We start from the raw sequence: 22,789 nt of genomic DNA on the forward strand, positions 1-22,789 counted from the left end.
GACTGAAACCAGATGAAAGCAAGGTGGAGGCGATAAAAAAACAAAAGACAGAAGCACCTGTACTGAGATATTATTGGCCTCAACCTACCTGTAAAACTGTCAATTGATGCATCTAAGAATGGCGTAGGAGCAGTGCTTCTACGAGAAAAAAAACAACCTGTTGCATATGCTATGCATAAATTGAAAAAGAAATGCTGGCAATATTTTTTGGACTTGAGTTGGTAGAGCGGGCATCCCATGTGCAGAGGCATTGTCCTCGCCGTAGCGGCCTGGGGTTCGAGTCTGGCCTGAGCCCCTTTGCTGCATGTCACCCCCCTCATCCTGTTTCCTGTCGTCTCTGAGCTGTCCTATCAATAAAGCCATAAAAAGGCCAAAAAATACTACTACTAATAATATAATAATAAAAAGAAAGATTTCATCATTTTGTCTATGGCAAAGACATTGAAGTTGAATCTGATCACAAACTACTAGAGGTCATACTAAAAAAGCCACTCAGCTCTACACAAGAATATAAAGTGTAGGAGAAACACTACTTATAATCCAATTTATTAATCACTTGAGATTAATAAAGCACTCGTGAATAGGGGGACCACCTCTGTTCTTTTATCTCTTTGACTAATCCGGAGGAAATTAATCAAATTTGACTAGACAAAGTTAACTTAAATCAATATCCATAAATTCTAATCAATTTCAAATCAATTTATTCAGTCTCATCACTGAAGTAGTGACTTTTACACACAGTTACCATTGGTTCTCCACATTAAAACAAACCTCCATAGACAACTACATACAGTTAAATATATTTATTTGGCTAAATAGTTCAGAGTAAATAAATGAGATGGCAAATTAAACAAATGAGAAGATTAACAGGTAACAGAAAGATGCTGAGTCTGTAATGGCTAATGTAATGAGTTTATGAATGAAATATGGGCGGATGTTGAAATTGTGGGTTGGGTGAAAGCGGTTAAATATCAAGAGAATAATTTAATGCTAACGGAGCCCTAACCAAATTTCTCCTACGCTCCAAGACATTAATTCAGAGCCAAAGGACACAAACGCATATTTCATAAGCGGGAATCCAGCAGGATGTAGGAATGGGTAACCCTACTTGTTGGAGCGTTGTCTCGTAGAGTCAGCAGGCTGCGGCTGTCGCCTTCAGCGGCCTTGGCTGTCGCTCAACTGCAAGATGGCAGTTTCGGTCCAATACCCAGTGGGTGGCACCACTCATGTTCATTGGGGGTACCCAGCAAAAGCAGAGCCTGGCAAAAGAGTCTTTCTTTCGTTGGAACATGCTCACATGGTTTCTTAAACAGCCGACCGCTGTAAAGTCTTTGGCATTGATGATGGTGATGATGATGATGATGAGGTTGATGATGATGATGATCTTGATCCGTTGCTTTGAGTGGTGATTCTTAGGCTCTGACTGATAAACTAATTTAATTTCTTTGCTAAAATAACTGAAGGATACTTTGTCGGCCAATTGAATTATCCTTGGTTAACTTAGTACGAGAGAATTTCAAATTAAAGTTCCTTTTCCTTGAGTCAGGTTAAGGTACTTAACTTGGTAAGACAAGGTTAAAACAGAACTTTGTTCTAGAAGAAACTTAACGAAAGTTGAAGAACTCACAAGAAATCGATCGATACGGTGAAAAATATAAAGTAACAAGAAATAACGTGCAAGCAACTCTTTTAAGAGTGATGTCTTGAGGAGAGTAAAATGTGGAGTAGAAAAGAGACGGTGAAGTAAAAAGGAAAAAAAAAAAGTTAAAGCGTAAGGCGAAGAAGACTGAGTTCAGAGAGAGATGACCCTCTGTTCTGTCAACTATGATAGTGGCATGCCCCAGGGGGCAGGGCTGCCAGTCCTCGCGACGGAGAGATAACAAGCCTGACAACTCACAGAAACTAACTTAAACTAAACTTACATTTTAATGTTTTAAATCATGTTTCACCTTTCCCCGAATGTCACCACGTCTTAATGTCGACTGTTCTAAAACACAAATCACATGAATCATTAAATCATTAACATTCAAAAATAGTACTTGGTTAAACACTTAAACACACTTGATTATACAATAGAAATAAATACTACACATTTTCCTTTTAGTTCTAGCCTAATACTATTATACAGTGCATCCGGAAAGTATTCACAGCGCTTCACTTTTTCCACATTTTGTTATGTTACAGCCTTATTCCAAAATGGATTACATTTTTTTTTTCCACAGAATTCTACAAACAATACCCCATAATGACAATGTGAAAGAAGTTTGTCTGAAATTGTTGCATCTTTATTAATAATAAAGAAGGAAAATATACCATGTACATAATTATTCACAGCCTTTGCTCAATACTTTGTTGAAGCACCTTTGGCACCAATTACAGCCTCAAGTCTTTTTGAGTATGATGCTACAAGCTTGGCACACCTATCTTTGGGCAGTTTCTTCTCTGCAGGACCTCTCAAGCTCCATCAGGTTGGATGGGGAGCGTCAGTGCACAGCCATTTTAGATCTCTCCAGAGATGTTCAATTGGGTTCAAGTCTGAGCTCTGGCTGGGCCACTCAAGGACATTCACAGAGTTGTCCTGTAGCCACTTCTTTGTTATCTTGGCTGTGTGCTTTGGGTCATTGTCCTGTTGGAAGATGAACCTTTGCCCCAGTCTGAGGTCCAGAGCGCTCTGGAGCAGGTTTTTATCAAGGATGTCTCTGTACATTGCTGCATTCATCTTTCCCTCGATCCTGACTAGTCTCCCAGTTCCTGCCGCTGAAAAACAACCCCACAGCATGATGGTGCCACCACCATGCTTCACTGTAGGGATGGTATTGGCCAGGTGATGAGTAGTGCCTGGTTTCCTCCAGACACGACGCTTGGCATTCAGGCCAAAGAGTTCAAGCTTTGTTTCATCAGACCAGAGAATTTTGTTTCTCATGGTCTGAGAGTCCTTCAGGTGCCTTTTGGCAAACTCCAAATGGGCTGTTATGTGCCTTTTACTGAGGAGTGGCTTCCGTCTGGCCACTACCATACAGGCCTGATTGGTGGAGTGCTGCAGAGATGGTTGTCCTTCTGGAAGGTTCTCCTCTCTCCACAGAGAGACGCTGGAGCTCTGTCAGAGCGACCACTGGGTTCTTGGTCACCTCTCTTACTAAGGCCCTTCTCCCCCGATTGTTCAGTTTGGCCGGGCGGCCAGCTCTAGGAAGAGTCCTGGTGGTTCCAAACTTCCTCCAATTACGGATGATGGAGGCCACTGTGCTCATTGGGACCTTCAATGCTGCAGAAATGTTTCTATACCCTTCCCCAGATCTGTGCCTCGATACAATCCTGTCTCGGAGGTCTACAGACAATCCTTGGACTTCATGGCTTGGTCTGTGCTCTGACATGCACTGTAAACTGTGGGACCTTATATAGACAGGTGTGTGCCTTTCCAAATCATGTCCAATCAACTGAATTTACCACAGGTGGACTCCAATCAAGTTGTTGAACCATCTCAAGGATGATCAGTGGAAACAGGATGCACCTGAGCTCAATTTTGAGTGTCATGGCAAAGGCTGTGAATACTTATGTACATGTGATTTTTTCATTTTTTATTTTTAATACATTTGCAATGATTTCAAACAAACTTCTTTCACATTGTCATTATGGGCTATTATTTAAAGAATTTTGAGGAAAATAATGAATTTAATCCATTTTGGAATAAGGCTGTAACATAACAAAATGTGGAAAAAGTGAAGCTCTGTGAATACTTTCCGGATGCACTGTAGCAGGGAATATACTTTAAACATTGACTGGTAATATGAATAAAAGAGTTAGAGAAAGACTTTACATTGGATACAAATCTTACCAGGGCTCACTACTGGAGAGCGCTGTGGATCCATAGAATACAGGACATTTTTGCATATTTAATATTTCTCAGTTATTTTTCATTACAGAAAAGTGAGAGTAGGATCAATTTTATGAACGTTACTTCCTGATTAATAATGTGTTATTTCCCAGGAGATTAGGTTCTGGCTTAATAGTTATTATAACTTTGTTAAAATTTGGAAGAGAGGTGAAACTCTATCTAAGGAATGTGAGGGAATTTGTTATCACTGTGGTCTGTGTGCTTCTAAAGTGCGATCATAAATCAAAGAGAGGTTCTATCTGGTTATGTGTGTGTTATCTTAGAAGGAGAGATGAGAGAATTAAAAGAGGGAGATGTTCAGGGAGAATAAAATGATAGCAGTTTTTAGTCTCATTTACAGATACCAAGGACATTCAATTACAACATATAATTTTCAAAAGAAAGTCCTTCAGTCTCTGGTGTTTTGCATCCGTGGATTCAACTGGGATCAATTGAACCAAACTTTATCCTTTAAAAAAAGTGAGTGTCTCGGGTGGGCAGTTGTAAATCCAATTTTACAACTTACGAGGGCCTCTCCAGATGTGTGCGAGTCTTTATTATTAAGAAAATAAAGTTTATCTGTCCAGAAAGACATAGTTGGAGACTAGATGGTGCCTCCTGGTACAAAGGGTCACAGGGTCAGCTATGCTAGAAAAAAATGTTTACCTTGCAGAGAAACAAGGCCTCAATTTATATCTCAGAGGAGAGGCATGAAACACGTAAGATGTGTTCCTACAAAAGGTTACCGTTAGGACACAGGAGTACCAGATCAAAGTGAAAGATCAGCTTGATAAAGACACGATTGTTGCAGACGCCTTATCAAAAGCCTACATACCAGGAACAGCAGCAGATAATCATGATCTCTTCAAAGGGGGCAGAATCATCGTACAACAACAATAAGAAAGGACATTGCTTCATGAGAGTCACTTTGGGATTGAAAACTGCACGAGGAGAGTGAGGGATCTGCTCTTTTGGCCTGGAATGTGTAAAGAAATAACTGAGGTGGTGATAAGTTGTTCAATATGCAACACCTACAGAAAGGCACAATCCAAAGAGCCACTACAGCCACACAGTGAACCTGAGAGGCCATGGGAAAAGATTGGTGTTGATCTCCTACATACAACAAAAATGAGTACTTAATCATTGTAGATTATTACTCTAAGTGCATGGAGGTGGAGTTTCTGAAAAAAGACACTGTAAGTACTACAGCTATTGCACATCTTGTCTCGCAGCTTGCAAGACATGGCATTCCAGATGTGATAATCTCAGACAATGCTTTTTGACAATTGCAAAAGAGTGGGGAGATCATCACATCTAGTCCACATTACCAACAAAAGAAAGGGGAGTTAAAATTTGTGCTTAAGAAAACTCATGCAGATGGAAGAGACCATTATCTTGCCTTACTGAACCACAGGAACACAACATGAGACAATGTAGGATCATCACCCGCTCAGTTCCTTATGGGACGTTGCCTGAGGACATGCAACTAAAAACCAGTTATTTCCAAAAACAATAACCAAACCAGTCAAATAAATACTACAACAATGATAAGTGAAACAATAACAGTATCATGACCATGGTGCTAAGCTGCTGGAGACATTCTCAACTGGAGACAGTGTGACAATGTGGCAAGAACGAATCTGGACTCATGGAGTCCATAGTGTAAGGAACTGCTGCACAACCAACATCATACTTGGTGCAGACTCCAAATGGACAAGTCTTCCTCAACTAGCTGCACAGTGGCAAACACCACCTTGCCACCAACCAAGTCATTCAAGCTGGATTTGTATGGGCGACAGCCCTCCCTGCATATGCTCTGCCTGCTCTCTCTAGTCCAGAGACACAGCTGTGAGCTGAAGGAATCGTGTGTTTTAGTGGAAAGTATTTGGAGCCAGAACAGTGAATTTTGGCATTGGAAATAAAATTGTCAGTGAAAACAAAATCTGAACTAACAGAGGAAGCATTGGCATTGAAACATTTGTATTAAAAAAAAATGCACTGGCACTAAAAAAAATATTTGGCACTGAAAAAAATTACATACAACTTATTTAATTATATCTTAATATTGTCATGGATTTTGATGTTTTTCAATCTTCAATTTTTTTTCTTCATGTCTGTCATTTTTCAGTAACAGGATTTGTTATGATGGCAGTTATTTTTCCATGTCTCAATTTTTCAGTGGAGATAAGGGGTTTGAGGGGAGGGGCAATGAGAGTGTGAGCCAACACAGTTCTGACATAAGCTGTTAACTCACACAGTAGCTTTAGTTATGTCTGTTTTTTGCAGTTTATTGTTGTGACTGTGGATGATATGATCTAAAGGGAGCATGTAGATTGAGAACAATAGAGGGCCAAGGATAGATCCTTGTGGGACACCACAAGTCAGACGCGTGTTTGACAGGTGTTTGCAGCGGTAGATATTACCTACCCCTGCAGACAGGGCTCTGTCTGACAGATAGGAACACAACAGTTAGGGGGCAGTACTGCCAAGACCCACCCAAAATTCTAATCAGTTTAACAGTATGTTGTGGTCCTCCATGTCAAATGACACACTCAAATCCACTAGCACCAGGACTGATGAGTCACCAGAATCCAAGGTTGTCATTAGTGACCTCATTCAGGACAGTCTCAGTACTATGGAGGGATCTAAAACCACACTTAAACTTTTCAGAAGAGTTAATGTTACTCAAGTGGGCAATAAGCTGTATAGAAATCAGGTTTTCTAAAATTTTGGATAAAAACAGCAATTTTGAAATGGGTCTGTAGTTTATGGGAAGATGGGGATCAAGGCCTGGTTTCTTTAAAAGGGATTGGATTAATGCATGTTTATATGAAGAGGTAACAAAACCAGTAACTAAACATTTATTTATCATTGATAGGATAGGACTGACTATTTCGGGTACCTCCTTTAGGAGAGATGTGGGATTGGCAGAATGAGGATTTTATCTGAGAAATGGTTTGTATGACAGATAGTGAAGTAGTAGGTTCAAACTGATTAAGTGAAGGTGGAATGTTGCTAGGTTGTCAAGGGGTGATGATGTGATCTGGAGCCTGATAGTCTCTATTTCATTAATGCAGAAACTTAACTGCAGAAATTCTTCAGCTCTTTCCCGTGATGGTTCTACAGGGAGAGTTGGAGGAGGGGATATAACTGAGTTAATTACTTAAGACAGGATTCTGGAGTTGTTGTTGTTTTCGGTGATGATATCAGAGTAATAGGAGACTTAAGCATTTTTAACGTACTGGGAGCTCTCACAACAGGAGCCCTACGCGCACAGGCCCCAAAACTGGGCCTGTTGTGATGCGTCAGCCTCCAGTAAGCGGGTTAAGTTGTCATGGCCTAGTTTCCTCCCCGTCAGTGGTACTGATTGCGACTGATCTAAACATCTGATTATTTAAACTCTTAAAGTAGGTCTGAACTAATGTCTAAAGACAGCCAGGAGCTTAAAGTCACATAAAAATATGGTCTAGAACCGGATAAAAACAGAAATGTTTGGCAGTACCACTCAGTAAATGAAGGTTGAAGGTGTGGTTTGATCCATGATTACTCAATATTGATAAATAATAATGTAATAAATAACTATTTAGTAAATGGACTTGCATTTCTATAGTGCTTTTCCAGTCTACTGACCGCTCAAAGCGCTTTACAGTACTCATGGGTTTGATCATTGACATGTAGACTGGCATGTTGTGATCCCATCACAACATGGTCTATAGTTTTACAGTTGTAATACCTCAGAAAGTGTTTGCACAGAATATTCGAAAAATTAGGTTAAGGTTACCTCAACCTTAACAGTAAGGAAAAGAAACATGTCCATTAGTCCCACTATTAGCAAGCTAGCTGTTGCCATATTCTATTGTTGCAAGCTCACATTTGCTCGGTCAACAAAACAAAACTTAATTGATATTTTTTTACAAAGTGACAAGTAAAGGATAATGCCCAACGAGGTGTCCATCATCAGGAATTAATGGATGACATGGGAGGCACATTGGAGGTTTGCCTCCACAAAGTCCATTGACTCCTGATCATGGACTTGCCAAAGCAAAAACATTCTTTGACCATTTGCATATATTTTTACATGTTTTGTGATCAAAATGTAAAGTCTTTCCAAAGCAGAAACTCTGTTTCCGTAGCAACACCTGAGTTTGACTAATCGCTGAAACAGTTATTATAATCCCATGGTTTTTATGTAATGGAAACATCGTTTACTTCTCCTGTAAATAGGATGGACCTTCAATACGACTTAGCAATGGAAGATAAGTCCACTCAACTCATTGAACCCCTCAGCTCAGCTGATAGCCAGGAAGCTAACATTATGCTAGCAAGATTTAAAGTCAATAACATTGCCTATGGCTGACAAACAGTAAATATAATTAACAGCATGTTTAACAAGACTTTCTAGCTAACCAGCTAAAACTATGGACTTAACAAACATTATGTTTACCCAGCTTTTTTAAAATTGAAAATGGTTTACTCACCTTTATGAATTATCCATTACTTGTTATGGACAGTTGGACACTAAGGTTACCATCTTTATAATTTACTACAGTTCTGAGTGTAAGCTTCTTTTCGCAGCTTGTGTGTTACAAGCGCCACCCTGTTGCATTCAGAAGATGATGCTTTGAAGGACATTTTGTGCTTTTTATTCAATTTATTTCTAAAGTAAAGGTGTCTGCAGCCAGCTGATATCAATGCCACTCATTTTAAATACTGGATATAGCACATTAATTCTGAACGGTGAACAGATGGTTTCACTGGAACTACTTGAGGAGTTCCAGAAGTGTCCATCGATCAAAGGATAATTGACACCCTCCTGCCAATCAGAATCAAGTATTTACCCAGACTATGGTAAACATATTTCAAATATTAAAAGTATTGTTTTTTGGTCCAAATAACTGCATGAATGAATACCTGGAATTTTAATGATGAAATAATTTGATTCCAAAAGTTATAGCAAAAAAACACTCAGCCATGCATAAAACTGTAAGAAATGAATACAGGTAAAAAATGAACTGAGTTTGGAGTGTGTGCTTCAAAGAGATGTTTAACATAAAGGTCTATCTCTAGGGATCCTTGCCATAATTTTGTCAGACTCATTTCAGTGGCAAAACAATCACTTAAAGTGGACAGACTTAGAAACAAAACCCCTGTATTTGAACATATAATTTTATAATGTTAGATCGTATAGGCTGAAGGCCAAAATCTACATTACTTAATGGAGCTTTAAGTTTGGCTATGTGCATGTAACATTAATGTGAGCTGGCAGTCTTGATATTATTTGAAATGACCCATATGTTCTCTTTCGTCCAAAAGGAGTGAACTGCACATTCTTGTGGACCAAGACCTCAGGATTCTAACCTATGGCACTGTATGCACACGTATTACTAACTATACTATATTGGCCCATTATTGTAGTATGTCCCTCTCAAAGTACTAGCTTTATTTACATTTAGTCACTGATTTATTGGATTATTATTGTACTGTATTACTGTACTGTTCAAATGGCACAATAGATTTTCAACTTTTTGTGCAAGTCTTTAATTGTAATGAGTAATAACAGTTTTTATTTAATACATACAGTAGTATATACTGTAGGTTGTACAGCTATAGCATAAACTAGATTACAGTAACATTTCCATACAGTATAATACTGTACTTGATTTTACAGTATGCTAAAAAACACTGTGGTTAGTTTTACAGTAATGTTACTGTGGTATTAATACAGCAACTACCGGTTGCTGTATTACAGTGAGTTACTGTTAAGTTGACAATAAACCTCCATCACCTACCTAAGAAATATCTGCCCTCAGTTCAGCTGTACATTGTCTCCTTACTACAGATGCAGTGAAAAGAATTAAGTATTCCAAACGGTGGCTTTATGAATATGGAAATAAACCACCTTGCCAATAGTCTCAGCAGCTATTGTTGACGCTGAGGGTAACAGGGTATATGAAAATAACTGGGGAATTCAAGGAATTTTACACTCAGTTGTACTCTTCTGAACAGACAAGTGATGCACCTCAATTAATCAAAGATGTGTTGCTCACATCAATCTCCTAACAATATCAGAGTAACAAAAAATATCAAAGGTCCAATTATAAGAGATAAAGTAATTAATGCTATCAAAACTCTCCAGAGTGGGAAGTCACCAGGACCCAATGGCTTCTCTTTTAAAAGGAGTTCTGGGGCCTGATTTTAGCACCCTTACTTGAAATGTTTAATCATTCATTCTCTAATGCAGAATTACCACAGACCCTTAAAGAGGCTAACATATCTCTGATACTTAAAAAAGGTAAATGTCCTGAGCCTTGCTCATCCTACAGACCTATTGCTCTTATACATGTGGACCAAAAATTGCTTTCCATTTCAGCTTCTTGTTTAAAAGACCTTTTGCCATATTAATTCAAAAGGATCAGACTGGTTTTATAAAAGGCTGAAATTTAACTAACAATGATGCATCTCAAATGTAATTCAAACCTTTGAACAAAATTTTGCAGATGGTCTAGAGTCCCAGTAAAAACTTTGTGAATTAGATTAAAGTGATATATAATGGACATGAAGCAGCAGTTATGACTGGTGGGTTCAGAGAGGAGGATGCTGTCCAAGTTACATGTCATCTTGGACAATGGCTCCCATCCACTCCATAACGTGGTGTTCAGCCACAGGAGTACATTCAGCACTAGACTGATCCCACCAAGATGCACCACAGAGCGCCACAGGAAATCATTCCTGCCTGTGGCCATCAAACTGTTAAATTCCTTGCTCCGAGTCTCAGACACAAAGTTTTCAACTTTGACATTATTGCTCTGTATATATGTATATTTATTCTAGTGGAATATGGATATTATTATTCCTATTACTATTATTGTTATTATTATTTCTGCATATTTTGAACTTTGAATGGGAGCAGCTGTAACATAAACAATTTCCCCTCTGGGATAATAAAGTATTTCTGATTATGATTCTGATTAAAATCACAAAGTACTTTTTTATACATACTGTAGGGGTACTAGACAGCGTTGCCTCTTGTCACTTCTATTAAAATGCAATGTACTTTTGGCTATCTGGCTAAATCCTAAATAGGGCAACAGGGCAGCAACTTTGATGAAATTACAAAAGGTACAAACCCTTTATGAACCCTTTAACTCTAAAACTCTGAAATGTAAATGGATTACATTAACAAGTATAAAATGCACAGTGTACTTTGGTTCATCTTGGCCAGCACTCAACAGTCAAGTACAAGTGTTACATTAGTGTTACATTAGCATTGCATTAACAAGTACAAAGGCACATTGTGTAGTTTGGAGTAGAGCAGATACTTTTTAAGGCATTATTTTAACAGAGAAAAAGCACCTTAAACTAGAGGGCAAATGTCTTCAATAGTGCCCCATCCCACGCCCCTTTTTCAGACAAATTTCTACACATGTATCATCAAGTCATTCTTGGGAGTCTGCAACCTGGACGATAGTTTACCATCTTCCAGACCAAGTATAAACCTTCTGAGTGAATTCAGAAGTGTTGGTGAGTCCTTTGGGATAGCTGAGGTGTAGTGCATAGATCAATCCAAACATTACCAGGAAGGCATCAGCAAGTCTGGGGAGGCTGACCATGATGTCATTTTCAATGACGACGGGGATTTTCACAGGCTGGTTGTGAACTGGACTTGTGTCGTTGTCAGTGACGACTGTAAGGAGGGCCACTGCAACATCTCCACACAAAAAAACACTTAAACCATAGCACTTTTGTACTTAAGGTATCCTTGATAAATAGCAGCTACCATGCTCAGATGAGGGCTTGAAAACTGTTTCTATTTTTACTTTTCTACTTTATCGACAGTGATACGTTGTGGTTTCTTTCTTGTGACAAATGTACTTATTGTAAGCCGCTTTGGACGAATGCCCTAAATGCTAAATGCCCTAAATGTAAATGTAAATCTCCAGGCTCTGGCTCATCACACTCGTCCTGAATGAATGAAAGAGAGTTAATAATCACAAACTGATCTGTGGTTTCTACAAATATCAGGGTTAAAACTATTTTTTTTAAAAACCCATTTTTATGATTTTATTTTCAATTAAGATTATTTTTTGTTGGCAAATCATCTCTCCTGTTCAATTAAGTACTGTTCAATTAAGTACTGCAGGTCCAGCGCAAAGGTAAGTACATACTAGTCATGAACTAGACGATTCTATGAACTAGAAACATTATACTGTAATGTACTGTCATATTAATTATATTAATATGTTATATATTAATCATATTTTGTTTAGGTCACATTTTTGAGTAGCACATTTGCCTGTAGAAGTTGTTGAGCTCAATATAAGTCTATCTCCTGCCACTCAGGTTCACCAGGAGCTCCACTGTAGAACACAGATCTTCCATTTTTCACCTCAGCTGAGATATATATATATATTTTTAAATGCTGAATACATATCTAAATATAACTCTTTGAATGAAAAAGTAGATGCAATTCACTGGATTTACTTTCCGGGTTTTCCGGTTCACCAGATGTACTTTCTCATTCAAAGAGTTATATTTTGAAAATTCAGCAGTCAGCTTCCAAAAAGAATTAAGACTACCACTTCCTTATTTGATATTCATTGAGTTATAGAAAATAGATATCAGCAACTTGATTCCTTAGGGTGTTAGTCATGCGCAGGAAAATTTCAAAAATGTTCAAGTCAAAGAATCTTGCTGCACACCAACAAAGCTCTACCCAACAACATTTTGTGGCAATATTTTTTGACTCCAACTCTTGGGAGTTATGTTTGTAAGTTGCTCATATTTTAGTTAGAACAATGTTTTTGAGAGTTGTTTTGCGAACAGCAGTGTTGGGCACGTTACTTTTAAAAAGTAATTAGTTATAGTTACTAGTTACTTCTCCCAAAAAGTACCTGAGTTAGTAACTGAATTACTCCACTATAAAAGTAACTGGTTACCAGGGAAAGTAACTATTGCGTTACTTCTTTTTTTTTTAAGTTTAAATATGTCTAAGAATTTGGATTCTTTTCTAAGCAGGTTTCACAAGCCAGTTTCATAGAGTAGAACTGCATGGACACCTACACAGAACCTTTAATATTTATTGCACCTCAACAGACCACAACTGGTAGACATACTGTACTTCAAGTATTTTCTTCATCACAAAGTGTAACAATATGAAGTGCTTTTAACTCTCTGTACATACTGTACTGTTTAAATATTTTCGTAAAAATAAAAGTAAACAGTTTAAATATGAAGTGCTTTAATTCTCTGTAGTGTAAATTAAATAAATCAAACCTTCACACAAGTTACTGTACTGACATACTGTACTTCAAGTATTTTCTTAAAAACGAAAGAAACAGTTTAACAATATGAAGTACTTTTAAAATAGTACTGCAAAAGTATATGAATTACTTGGACAAATCCAACTTCAGCTGCTTGGGCGGCGTGGCTCCATGTCCTTCTTTGTTAGCGGAGCTCACGTTAGCCACACCTGGCCTGCAGTCATCATCAGCAGTGTCAACAACGGTGTTTTTGGCCACTAGTTTTGTAGAAGCGTGTGTCGTTGAGAGATGCTTCATTAGATTAGAGTTGCTTACAACGGATGTGGACAAATACTTCACTCTGGGACATAATGTACACTTCACGTTCTTGCCTTTTACCTCGAGGAGATTAAAGTAGTGTCTGTACTTCCACTTTGAAAACGCCAACTTTTCCTCCGGACTCGCCATTGCTGCAGCATGCTGCATTCCAGTTACATGGGAGACCACTCTGCTAGTTTGTGTGTGTGTGAGGCTGCTGTATGCGTGTGTGGTTTGTGTGTAAACTGAACACTGCCTCTGATTGGCTTACGAACTCTTACTCTACCTTAGCCAATCATCATCGCTTATGCGGTTGTCTCGCCCCTCCCTACTCAGCTTTGCAGCTCTTGTGGCAGAGAGCCAAGTCGGAGGAAACAGCTTCAACGAGTAGCTTCAGTTTATAACACGCCACATTTAATTGTCGGTAACGGTAACGGCATTGTAACGATGGAAATAGTAATTAGTTAGATTACCCGTTACTGAAAAAAATAACGCCGTTAGTAACGCCGTTTATTTTTAATGCCGTTATTCCCATCACTGGCGAACAGACTACAAATGAAGATGTGAAAAACAGAAGATCTGTGTTCTAGACACAGGAATCAGCCGAGCTACCAGTGAACCTAAGTGGCAGGAGACAGACTGATACTTAGCTCAAGAACATATAAAGGTAAAGGTTTTTACCACACTTCTGTATCACTTTGAACAAAACAACACCAAATCCAGTTCATTTGTAGCAGGGTGAAGAACACAGACCAAACCTCTCCAAATCACACAAACTATGTGGGCGTACAGACTGAACAAGGGTGAGCGCCAAAACATGTATTCTGATGAACTGTTCACTTATATAATAAAGAGTGTTACTCAGTGTGCAGGTTCTGAAAAATCCCACAGATGCACAGGAAGAGCATGGAGAACAGTGGTACACCTGGTGTCGATGCCATGTAATGTAAGAGTACATACTATGATGATTACTGAACAAACCTCATTTTAAAACAGTCTAATCAGAACATATATCAACAAATAATGTGTTCACATTTTTAATGCAATCAGACAATTAGCAAAAACAAAGTGGACTAATTGTATAATTCCAAAGCTCATTTAAATCATTGAACTTGTCCAACATTACAGAGGTTCAACCTATAAAATGCATAATAATCTCTTCACCTAAGCACCTGCTGTCTTCCCAGTTTTGGACACCTTCTGTCTCAATAAGGTCATCAGTCCAGGAAGATGGCTGTCAAGCTCAGTGTAGAATGTGTAGGGACACATGCCTCTCATCTGAACTATTAATTGAGGCCTTGTTTCTCTGGGAGGTAAACATCTTTTATAGCTTAACTGACCCTGTGACCCCTTGTACCAGGCTCCCTCCAGTCTCCGATTACCTTCCATCTGGACAAAGGAACTTTATTTTCTTAAGAATAAAGACAACACTTTGGATGCTTGACAGACACGCTAGTTCTTCTATTGTGCCCACCTTAAGGGGCCCCATTCATAGTTGTAAAACACCACTGCTTCCCTCCCGGAGACAGTCACATCTTTCCTTTCAGGGTCTAGCGAGATTCAGTTGATCACAATTGAATCCACATTTGCCAAAGGACTTCCTTGTGACAATTATATGTTATAATTGAATGTCTTTGTATTTGTAAATGAGACTAAAAACTGCTAACATTTTGTTCTCTCCTATCTAATTAACACACATGCACACACCTACCAAGAGTGAACTTTCTTTCCCCCTCTCACCTTCGCCTGATAAGGAAACACATGCAGGCCAGAGTGAATTTACTCCCACTTGTAATTTATGACGCTGATTCCCTTATCTTTAAATTCCTGCCGTAAAGGCCCCTACACTCTTCCAGATTTCAACAAAGTTAAAATAACTTCTAAGCCAGAACCTAATCTTCTGGAATTTAACATATTATTAACCAGGAAGAAAAGCTCATAAAACTGATTCTACCCGCATTTCTCTGCGATGAAAATCGACTGAGATGAATTTAATGTGTGAAAATGTCCTGTGTTCCGTGGAACCACAGTACCCTCTAATGTTGAGTCCTGGTATGATTTGGACAAGTTTCAAAAGACTTTTCCTAAACACATTTGTGCATGTCACCAGTCAATGTTTAAAGGTCCCATATTATGAAAAACATGTTTTCTCTGGTCTCTACATATATAAACTGGTCCTCCCTGAGCCTACCAACTCCCAGAATGAGGACAGCAAACGAGTCCTGCATCGTCTCTGCAGCAACCCACTGGTAAAACATGCTCCTACAGGCTGTTCAGATTCAGCTCCTTTTGTTATGTAACGAAAGGAGTGGCCTCCTCTGTGCGAAAACACTCCCCCCTCTCCCCAGAGATATCCAAGAGGGGGGCGTTCATCCCCGAGGTGAAGTTCAGTGTATCCAGCGGTAAGATAGCAGTGTTTCGCAATGTCGTCGCTCAGAGCTAGACACGCAAATTGCTCTGTTGTTGGTTGTAAAAATCAACATAAGTGCCTATATTCTGTCCCAGCTACAGAAGAACAGAAGAGACAGTGGTTGTGTTTCATTTTTAACGACAACGTGCCGGCTACGGTTCCTGTAAGTCTGTTTGTGTGTGCTAACCACTTCACATCTGATTGCTTCAGTAACGAGGGTCAGTACAAAGCTGGCTTTGCCTCAACACTGACCCTCGTAAAAGGATCAGTCCCAACCATACAGGACCCAGAAACTGCACCCGAGCCACAGGTAAGTGTCGCCACATTTTGATAGTATTTACAGTTGCCTACGAGTATGGTGAAGTCAGCTTGAAATTGGCTAACTAGTTAGCTCCGCCTGGTCCGCTATACAACGGCGTTTGAAGCGAGTTTAATGTTAATAATACTACGGCTCCCCTGGGCAGAACTGAGCTACATGTCGAAGTATCCTGGAGCAAGATACTGAACCCCAAAATTGCTCCTGATGTGCAGTTGGCACCTTGTGTACATCAGAAAGGGCCCTGCAGACGAGCTGGCGACTCGTCCAGGGGTGTACCCTGGCCTTCGCCCATTGAGAAAAACTGCAGTCCCCGCAACCCCCTGAAAGGGTGGGATAGTGCGGCAACATCCCCGCGACCCTCACGGAAAAAGCGGTTGATAATGAGATGAGATGAGATGAGATGAGATATTACGAAGGAGCTTGGTTGTCACAGTAAAAAGTCTGGAAACGTGCAGACTGGAGACAGAGACTATGCGAACAGTGTCCAAGAGTTTGGAGACTGTGTTGGAGACAAAAACAGCTTTCGCTAGCTGTTTTTAGATGTTACCTGTCGCAGGTCAGTGGGGGATGGGAGCCGGGTGGTTGTGTTGGGGAGTGGGGAGTCTCTCATGTAATGGTGGACAACACACAAATTCCTGAGTGTTGGCTTATTAACAGGGTTGGGAAGTAACGGATTACATGTAACGGCGTTATGTATTTAAAATACAAAATAAGAGTAACTGTATTTCGTTATAGTTACAGTTTAAATTGATGTATTCTGAATACAGTTACTTTCTCAAAAAAAAGGATTACTTGTAGGGATTACTTTACGGCGCTACACGTAGGTTGCACTGTGCGGATGCAGGTGGCCTTATGTGCGCAGGTACGCTGCAAGTCAATGCGCGAGAGCACTTTCCACACAACCGAATGACAATGGCAGAGGATGAGAAAAACGACCAGGAGGAGAACAAAAATGCTTTTTTGGCATGGAAATTTAGAGAACATTTTACCTACAAACCTGGTCAAGAAGGCCGCAACATCACACTGCAGTGCAAGCTTTGCTTCCCGTCAACGAAGCTGCTTTCAGCATCGAGGGACTCCACGTCTAATTTGAAGAAGCATCTTGAGGTAAGTTGGCTAATTAGCGTTAACGGAGAAATGACCCCGGCAACTATTAATCCAGCTCCGCCGGCTGAGAGTGCTCACATGCGGGGAAAGAAATGAGGGTTAATGTCCGCCGGCTCGCATGTTGCTTGTCCTACACTCACAAACAAGGCCTATTTTAAATTGTGTATTTTTACAAGGGCTCTCTGCATAAATGTTAGAGGCTCAGTGGCTGGAGTTTGGACCTGCAGAGCAGAGAAAGCTGCTCTATTTTAATATACTAATTTTATGTCATGGCTTGCCCCTGATGAACAGGAAGCCATGAAGCGGCTAATCATCCAAGAGGCTCGTCATCTAGAGCCTGTCGCCGAGTCTTCTGATGATGTGAGCACCAGAGTTAGTGCACCACAGTGCGAGTCCGATGAGGATGACTTTTTCACTTTTGGCAGCACACAAATGATGAGCACCACAGCGGAGAATGAGGTGCAGAAGTACCTCCAGGATCCCGACAAGACTTTGGAGTCATTGAAGGCCTATACAATGGTCAAAGCCCTTTTCTTCAAGTACAACCCTGCCTTCAAGTGCCCCTGTCGAGAGACTTTTTAGTCAGGGAGGGCTTATTTTCACCCCACATCACAACCGCATGACTGATGAACACTTTGAACAGACTCTCTTGCTGCGTTACAACCGCCACCATTTGACTGTAGAGTAACTGATGTTACTGATCATGACTTTTGGCTTTTGTCATTTAAGTGCAAAATGTACAAAAAGAGTAATGTACTAAAAAAGCCATGTCCTCCACCACATTACCTAGTGCATATTTTGTCCTCACAACTACCGTCACAGTATACACCTACAGGCATTTAAACTAGATATGAAGTTGCACTTAAATATTGCCTGTACACATAAGAGTGTTAAGCTTCCTGAGATATACACTGGCCTTTAAAGTCACCTTTTGACCATGCATAATGTGTTTGCTGTGAGTTCATGAAGTGCATGATTGCACCCTGTATTGTTCTCAATGCAATTTACAATTTTTACTTTATGCACATTTAAAGCATGTTTTTGCTTTGTTATACACCTGCTTGTTAAAGCAGCTATGTTGCACTTTAATTTCCCTAATTTCTGAGCTGTGGAAATTAATAAAGGTAAAGGAAATTGAATGGATGCCATTTTTCTTTAAATAGCATCAGTTGCAGGACAAAATTTACCACATTTGTGTTTTGTGTACTTGCATAACTTTTTCTCTGAAGACAGTAATTAGATCGTTCTCTAAAACATGTGTTAACTAAATTCAGTGTTCCAGATAAACACGCTCAGCTAGACGATTTTGAAGTAAGCTAAAAGTAATCCAAAAGTATTTAGAATACATTACTTTACTTGAGTAATCCAAGGGAATACATTACAGATTACATTTTGGGACATGTAATCAGTAATCTGTAGGGGAATACATTTTAAAAGTAACCCTCCCAACACTGCTTATTAAGCTTATACAACCAGTTGAACGACAGCATCTCAGCGAGCCATAGCGATACATCCACTGTAAACATTAGCGCATGCTACCGCTAGCGTAAGCGGCATCCTCTCCCTGAGAGGGGCGTGTAGCAGGCAAGGCAGGCATTGACAGATGGAGCTCATTAGCATTTAAAGGTGCAGGCACAGAAACAGCCTGTTTTCAGTAGAGCTCACTTGAGCAACCTTTAGACAGCTGAAATTCAGGACCATGGATGGGTTTGGGGCAATACATTTTGAATACAGTGTTGTTGGACCTCTGACAGCTGTGTGAAATTGATGAAATATGGGACCTTTAAAATCATTCACTGTTTGATAAGTATTAGGCTAGAATTAAAAGAAATGTGTATAAGTGATTAGTTCTACGATATAATCAAGTGTGTTTAGATGTTTTGACCAAGTTTTAATTTTCTTTTGAATGTTAATGATTTAGTGATGCCATGTGATTTGTGTGACTAAGAAGTCCACATATTGAGCCATGGTGACATTCTGGGAAAGGTGAAACACGAGTTTGAAACATTAAAAATGTTAGTTTAGTTTTAGTTTAGTTTTCACACTTGTTATCTACTCTGAGACAAAGCTGGCAGCCCTGGCTCTGTTTTAATTTGTTTTATCCAGTTAAGTATCGTAACCTGACTTAGAGGAAGTGAACTTTAATTTGAAATTCTCTGTATTAAGTAACTGAAGATCATTCGATAGGCCACCGAAGCATCCTTCAGCTATTTTAGCCAATAAGTTAAATTAGTTTATCAGTCAGAGCCTAAGAAACACCACTCAAAGCGACAGAAGAAGACCATCCTCTTCATCAAGATCATCATCACGCCGTTACAGCTACCGGCTGCTTAAGAAACCACGCGAGCAGTTTCCAAAGAAAGAAAGACTCTTTTTTCAAGCCGAATCAGCTCTGCCCCCAATGCTAACGAGCAGTGCCATCCAGCTGGGTATTGGACCGAAACCGTCACCCGCTGGGTACCGGATGAGCTGTGCCATCCTGCCAGCTATTGGACCGAGACAGCCTGCAGTTGAGCGGCAGTAAGGCCACTGGAGACAAAGCCACAGACTGCTGACTCCACAATTCTTCAAACCAAAGTAGGCTAAACATCCATCATCCTGCTGGATTCACACATATGAAATATGAGTAGGTGTCTTTGGCTTTGATTCAGACTCTTTGAGCTTAGTAGAAATTTGGTCAGGGCTTCATTACCGTTAAATTATTCTCGTAATATTTAAATGCTTTCACCCAACCCATAATTTCACCATCCGCACATATTTCACTCATAAAATCATAACATTAGCCATTACAGACTCAGCATCTTTCTGTTACCTGTTGATCTTATCGTTTGTTTAATTTGCCATTTAATTTAATTATTAGAGATTGAATAAATTGATTAGAATTGATTGATATATATCGAATTTGATTAATTTCCTCCGGATTAGTCAAAGAGATGAAAGAACGGAGGTGGTGCCCCTATTTACGAGTGCTTTATTAATCGCAAGTGATTAATAAATTACATTTATTAGTAGTGTATCTCCTACAAATGTGTTGGGCAGGTTCTGGTTTGTAATCCGTTGGAACTCTGCACACACCTACATTTAAAAACAGAGCAGAAGGACAATACAGCAATTTTCAATTGGTCAGTTCAAACTTGGAGATCTATAACACTTCTATAAAGCAGCAAATAGCCACTCAATGAGTAAGAACCACAACTATCACCTTAAACTACACAGAATGTGCCATATGTTATCAACAAATGAAAAACATAAAAAAGAGAGCTAACTCGGTATTACCTCAGACTCCATTTTAGGAGCAGGCCAGAGGTCCATGAGCTCGTTCACTGGTGGGCAGGTCTTCACTGTGGTCTGTCACCGCAGGGCAAATGTGGTCTTTACATTTTTTTTGTCCATCTTCAGTTTTCTGCCTAATGTGCTCAAGACTTGAGGGATCCTCTCCTTGGTGAAAGTTGACTTCTGCTCACTTGAGTCTTTTTATTGTTGGAGTGTGAAGGTTCACCAACTGCCCCTTCTTCTTTTTCCATCATTTATAGTGACCTTGTGACATCCAGCCCATCTCATCTTGTTCCTGTAATTGCCCATCTTCAACTTAGTGCTGTTCTTCCATCTATTCCAGCCAATCTCAGATCCTGCTTCCTTCAAGCAGGGATGTTTGGTCACAAGAGCCTCAGCTGCCATTGCTATCTCTTTTTTTACTTGGCTAAGCCTTGAAGCCATATATCGTAGATGGAAGCTTTGCTAAAAGGCCGTGCTTAAGGTCTCTTGTCAGCTTAAGGTGTTTGTTGTTCTTCTCAAATTCAGTATCTCCTTAAGTTTCGGCTCAACGTCAAATGCAAATGTGGGAACTGGAAAGGGATGCAAGAATGCAGCTGCCATTGTGCTAACGAAAAAGACATTTAGGATGTTAAAAGGTTATTAAAATCAGGGTTCGTCCACCTTTTCCAAAGTCAAATTCAAGTACCTTTTAAGGATTTTCAAGGTGCATTCTCACACTTTTCCAGCACCTCACAGCTGTGGTAAATTACATATTTATATACATTTACTGAAAATGATTATTTCACTTCCTCATCACATTAAATCAGATGTTATTGTGACAAAATTATGTTTTGTCACAAAATTCTACAGAAGGGAGACAAATCAAAAGAAAACAACTTTCATGTTCCAAAATGTGTCACCTGTCTGTAAGTGGACTTGGCATCTAGAGCTGCAACCATTAATAGATTAGTAGATTAGTTGTCAACCATTACATAATCGCCAAGTATTTTGATTATTGATTAATTGTAAGCACGAGAAAGTCACTATTTATTCATTGAAGTGTATTTACGGTAAACTCGGACTGCATCATGATCAGGACTCACAACAAGGATATGGAGTGTAACGATTCTGTGAGAGCTGTCACTGACTTTATTTACAGGCTTTCATAAATCATACAATCCATATTCGCAGGTGGTGATGATGATCCAGATGAGATGACTGGAGAAGGCAGAGTGTGTGGCGGAGACTGTGCTGTCTCCAGTGTGCTCTGTGCGCTGTCTCCAGTGTGCTGTGTGCGCCTGACAGCACAGTGTGTACACTGCAGCAATTTCACACAAACTACATGAAAACTAAAATCGTATTTGGTGAAAAATGAACCGTAGGCTATTCATTCTTCAATGCTTTTTTTTTTTGTTTCAAATATGTTTATTTGGAAACCAATCAATTCACAGTAAAATTAACAATTGACAATTATGTTTCCTTTGTTTTCTTTTAACAAAAGGTGAAAAAAATCCCTGACAAAAAGGACTAATGACAAAAATGAATAGCACGTAAACAAGCAGAGCCCTGCATCAACAAAAGTAGATGAAACAAAAAAAGACAGGACAAAAAAAGAACAAAAAAACCAAAAAAAAAAACAAACAAAACAGTACACACAGTAGTTTTATGTAGCTTTGTTTTGGAGTAGTGTAGTCTGTGCAATATTTTGAATTGAATCAAACAGTGTCGGGCGTTTATAGAGCATTCATGGATGTGCTCCAAACTCTCCTACCACACATTGAGAGGTATCAGGGCTCCGAACTCTCTTTCCCATTGTTCCTTTATCCTGTCCATCTTAGGAAGGCACATGTTTTGTAATATCTCATATAGCTGCGAGATTATGTAGCGTGGATTGGGGAACAGGTTAAATAAACTCTCTATCTTGTCAGGATTTGCACTCTCGAAATCAGGGAGGTGTGTTCTGACATAATTCCTAATCTGAAGATATCTAAAAAACTGATTCCTTGGTAGATTAAACCTTTCTTGGAGTTGCTGGAAAGAGGCAAAAGTCCCCTCTATGTATAGGTTGCCAACAATACCAATCCCCAATTGTTTCCAAGAGGAAAAGGCCTCATCCAGAGCTGAGGGAGTGAAAGAGGGGTTTGCAGTTATAGGTAGCAGGAATGAAACTGCCTTAAGTTTAAAGTGATTCCTTAGTTGTTTCCAAATCTTAATAAGAGCATAAATTACAGGGTTATGCTTAAAACAAGATCTATTGACTGGGACGGGAG

The 22,789-nt window shown here is 39.5% G+C and overlaps 1 pseudogene; it reads right to left on the bottom strand.

Annotated features, from left to right (window-relative positions):
- Positions 1-1,972: 1,972 nt before the first annotated feature.
- On the bottom strand, positions 1,973-3,371 carry LOC140991951 (uncharacterized; annotated as a pseudogene).
- Positions 3,372-22,789: the final 19,418 nt, after the last annotated feature.

The sequence above is a fragment of the Pagrus major genome, chromosome 2 (assembly GCF_040436345.1).
Source record: "Pagrus major chromosome 2, Pma_NU_1.0".
Taxonomy (NCBI): domain Eukaryota; kingdom Metazoa; phylum Chordata; class Actinopteri; order Spariformes; family Sparidae; genus Pagrus; species Pagrus major.